Here is a 4823-nt window from a genome sequence, read left to right as displayed (position 1 = left end):
CCTCCGTACAAACAAGCCGAGGTGAGGGAGTGAACAGAGTCGCTAGGGTTTGGCAAAGCCTGGGCAGGGGAAGTTGCCTGGGTGAACCACGCCGGCGCCAGGGGCTAGGGCTAACGTGGGAGCCCTCGGCCAGGGCGAGGACGTGCGGGAGCCGCGTCGGCTTCCCGCGCTCGTCTGAGTCACAGGAGAGGACCTCCAGGCTCTCGGGAAGGAAATCAAAGTTCCGACGAGCTTGGAGTCCCTAGACTGGCACCCGTGTACGGGCCGCTGTGCTGACGCACCGGCTCCCCCCGGACGCTGGGGGCGTCGCACTGCAGCTGTGCGGGGAGCGATTTATTCCTCGCCATCCCATCCCCGATGCCTCAGTTAAACATAACACAAAACTACTTTGTCCTCTTCTACTTATCGGATAATTAATTACTTTCTTTGACACAAATGTTCAATACATCAAAGCTCTACCTTTTTGATTCTCCTTGATCCCCCTTCTTTGTAGAACCCATTTCTGAGACCCAGTTGGACCCAAACATCGGCTAATACTTTTGAAGAAAAATAGGCAAATTATCCAAAATGGTATTTAATGAATGACAATTTAATTATTAAGCAATTGTTAACGCACAAGAGAAGGATTCTATCTCCACCATTCCATGGTACTATACAGCCTGAAAGTTGCCCTTGTTACAAACACCCATTTCTAAAAGCGTGGCTGATCCACGGAGACCAAACTCACGTTCTCAAAAACCGAGCCCCAGACAGCGCGGACCATGGGGGTAGGGGCCTCCAAGGTGTGCCCAGTAGGTGCGACTTGCACAGTCATTCCCCGTGCAGACTGGGCTGGGTTTTGCTTGCTTCTGCCTCTCCTGTCATGGCTCCCCAAAAGAATCTTTTAAAAACTCTACTCGGATTGGTAAAACATAGTCCTCATTTAATATTTTTCATTATCAGCCTGTTCCTCAGATGGGGAAATATTTTTGTCTACAATTAATGTAATTTTCCGAGAACAATTTTGTTCTATTTTCCTTCAAAACTATGGGATGCACCAGCCAGAAACATTTTGTCACCCTTATTCTGATGACATAAAATGATGAGCTCTCTGAAATAAGATCTGGCAGGTAGACGGGTCCTAAAACATGCTGGTGTTCAACAATTTAATGTTCAGAAATTCGTTATGCCACAGGCTAAGTGTGGAACTCTATAGCAATAATAATCACTTAACCAAACACATAAATGCGGAGTTCACTAAACCATCTAGTGGTTTCACTGGGGTGGGTGAAGGGAGATGGTTACCGTGACATCACTGCTATTATTTAAATTAAACTGCTATGGGAGAATATAATTGTTAATAAAAGCCTCCTCTCCACGCCCCCCAAGGTTTCCCCTCCCCCTCTGGCATTTTATGACGCGCCATCCACGATGACTGTAAGCAGAATACGTGGATCCTGGTAGCCTCCTGCATAACTACAATGTCGCACCTACAGGTCCGCAAGGAAGTGCGAGGAAAAGGACGGTAGTTAGGGAGAGTCGTTTGAGAAAATATGTATACGTTTATGGTTAGGGCACCGAGGTTCAAACTTTTTTGTCCTCCCGAGGCATGTGTTTGTGTGTGTGCATGTGAAGAGAGCATTTTATAACTGGGCTGTGTGCACCCTCTGTCGTGCCCCCCGTGTTTGGACATTAACAACCGCTGTGGAATTATTCTATGGGGCTATTTTAATGCATTTAACAGAGAACTAATGGGTCGTCTATGTCGAAAAGCATGCCCCTATTTTTAATCTCGTCACGTATGGAAGCGGTTCTGTGCGAATCTGAGGCTTCCCCCCTTACCCGTCGTGGGTGCTCTTGGGCAGGAAAATCATTCCAACCACTTTTGGTTCCTGACCATTCTAAGATGCTACCTTTCTTTCTCCGTAACTGGTGTTTTTGTTTTGTGAAGTCTACTTTCGTCCTACTTGCCAACAACAGTGCTGCCTAGAAACTCAGTTGCAATGTGGTGAACTCTCGCCTTGGTCCTGGCTGCAGGGTTGTAATCGCGAACGCAGGGTATGGTGGACTTTGGTGGGCTCCAGGCTGCAGGAGACCAAAGCTACTTTTTTGTGTGTGCCAGGATTTTACCTTCTAGTTAGCCCGGAGCGTGCGCGCTGCAAGCATACACACACACACACACACACACACACACACACACACACGCACGCACACCTCCGTACAAACAAGCCGAGGTGAGGGAGTGAACAGAGTCGCTAGGGTTTGGCAAAGCCTGGGCAGGGGAAGTTGCCTGGGTGAACCACGCCGGCGCCAGGGGCTAGGGCTAACGTGGGAGCCCTCGGCCAGGGCGAGGACGTGCGGGAGCCGCGTCGGCTTCCCGCGCTCGTCTGAGTCACAGGAGAGGACCTCCAGGCTCTCGGGAAGGAAATCAAAGTTCCGACGAGCTTGGAGTCCCTAGACTGGCACCCGTGTACGGGCCGCTAGCCCTGCGCGGTTGGAGTCGGGCGCGCAGCGGCCTCCCGCGCCGGGTCCGCCCGGGTGGAAGCGCGCAGGGGGTCCCACGGCGCCAGCTTTTGTACGGCCCCGCCTCGGCCGCTCGAGCTGACGCACCGGCTCCCCCCGGACGCTGGGGGCGTCGCACTGCAGCTGTGCGGGGAGCGATTTATTCCTCGCCATCCCATCCCACCCCATCTTTGGTTACTCCACCCTACCCTCCCATCCCTCCTCCTCCTCTTCCTCCTCCTCCTCCTCTTCCACCGACGCCGGCTCTACCTTCCGATTCTCCTCCTCCTCTTCATCTCCATCCCCCTTCCACTTCTCTCCCCCTCGCCTCCCTCCCGCCTCCCTTTCCTCTCCCCTCCCTCTCTCCTCTGAATAAGCAAGCTTTTGCCTCTAAAAGTCACAAGTAATCCTCGTGTGTGACAGAGGGAGAGGGAGAGAAAGAGAGAGAGAGGCGAGAGCCTACCCGAAGAGCGGAAGGCAGGAGGGCAATCTGGCACCACGGCTGGGAAAGGAAACTTGATGCTTCTGGGCTTCCATTTGCCGTGGCCTCGCGCTGGGGGTGAGTACCTTGGGGACCGGCAGAGTTCGGTACCTGGCAGGGTTCGGCCACCGCCTAAAGCCGAGAGCTCTTCCCTCACCTGGGACTACTGGAATAATAGTGAAAACAGGGTGGGGTGGGCATCGCGCGGGACCTGGGGCCCAGCCGCCGCTGTGCGCCCGGGAGCTCGGACCCCAGACTCTGGCCGCCGGGAGCCCTGCGAGTCCAGTCGAGGTTCTCAGAGGTTGCTGGGGCTCCCAGCCATCCGATCTCTCTCGCAAAGCCGGGCGTTCGACAGCTCCCTTCCTATGCGCACTCGTGTGCAAATGAGCCTCTGCCCAGCCGAGGAGGCAAGCCTTGCTCAAAGCTTGGGAAGGGAAAGTTTGGCCAGGTGGGGGGCTGCGCACCTCTACTGGGCCCTGGAACCTCAGTGGAGCACCCTAGACTTGCGCAGAAAATGGATCGTTTTCCGTTTCCTTAAAAAACATTACCTTTAACGAAAAATTACATGTAGTCAGAAAGATTATTGGATTACCATGTCTGATCAGCTGCTGATGACCTACCAATAAGCGTTTTAAACACACACGCATATTCATGCTCGCGCGCGCACACACATCCACACACGCACACACACCACACACCCCGAGGGCTGTGTGCGGCGAGTAATGCCGTCAGAAGTAGCTGAGAATTCAGAGGGAGTCGCGAGGGCTTTTAAATGTGTAAAGGCTGTGTACAGAGAGCAGAGGGAGGGGGCCGAGCGCGCGCGTTGGCTTGGCGTTTTCTCTGTGCCTGTGTGTTTCGTGTGTTGTCAGCTGGCTTTGGTTTCTAAGCGCTGAGCGCTGCCAGGGGCGGGGGCCGGCATCCACCATCCACCATCCACCATCCACCTCGGCACCCTAGTGGCGAAACAGGATTCATTTGTTTGGTGCAGAGCGGTGACGACCTAGAAGAGACTGAAGTGTGGTTAGGTCGGCCCCCTGCCATCCATTACACCTGCAGCAGATGGCCCAAGTGGTAGATTGGTTTTGTTTGCCCAGATCAAGAAGGGGAGGGGGGAGCTAGAGCCTCGCCCCACTCAAAAGAAGTACCATAAAGAACCAGAGAAATGGAAGAAGCCATATTCCTACCATCAAGAGCACTACTGTTACCACTATCCATGAGTGAACCTGGACATGTTAGTGATCTTGGTGCCTGGTCCCAACAGATGACATGGCAGAATGTGAAGACCAATATTTTTTCAGATTGTACAATGAAGTGCCTACTCCTCCCTACACACACACACACACCCCTATCTCCAACCAGATACACACAGGTGTCCTTGCAGCGACTCCCTGAAGCTAAATGTCAGTGGACTCCTACGATTTCACTGATGCTGAAAGGAAGGCCACTCCAGGCACAGGGAGCCTCTCCCTTCCCTAAGTGCTATATTCAAACAGCCTGTCAGCCTCCGCACACATGCCCTCCTCCCAGACAACACCTAGCTAGAATTTAGCTAGATTTCAAATGTATCCATTTCCTTTTCGCATGCGGTGATGTCTTTCTGATCAATATTCCCATCCGTACATCCCTTCCTTCCTTCGAGCTACTCAACAAACAGGAAAGGAAGCACACACACCCTCCTAGACAGCCGAGAGGGAGGGCAGGTGTGACAAAGAACACAGACACAGTCTAATAGCAGCTTAGCCTGTCTTCACTTCTGAGTTTTCTTGCTAAGTAAGAAGAATTAAAGGACAGATACATCAAGAGACTGGCACAGAACGAAAAGCCTTGTCTCCACCCTTACTTCACACACACCCCATATATA

The 4823-nt window shown here is 52.7% G+C and overlaps 1 long non-coding RNA gene across 2 annotated transcripts in view; it reads left to right on the top strand.

The window, feature by feature from the left end:
- Positions 1 to 4823, top strand: part of LOC102498226 (uncharacterized) — a 34786-nt gene that overhangs the window by 5694 nt on the left and 24269 nt on the right. Inside the window, exon 1 of one of the 2 annotated variants that reach the window (XR_337291.1) lies at positions 2893 to 3040. The exons of the other annotated variant lie outside the window; for it this stretch is intronic. This is a non-coding gene — a long non-coding RNA (uncharacterized LOC102498226). Of the gene's footprint in view, positions 1 to 2892; positions 3041 to 4823 lie in introns of those variants that run through there. 2 annotated transcript variants of the gene reach the window in all.

Source organism: Tupaia chinensis, unplaced genomic scaffold, assembly GCF_000334495.1.
Source record: "Tupaia chinensis unplaced genomic scaffold, TupChi_1.0 Scaffold145147_1, whole genome shotgun sequence".
NCBI classification, from domain to species: domain Eukaryota; kingdom Metazoa; phylum Chordata; class Mammalia; order Scandentia; family Tupaiidae; genus Tupaia; species Tupaia belangeri.
Note: the sequence above shows the minus strand (reverse complement) of the source record. Positions and strands in the feature narration are given on the sequence as shown.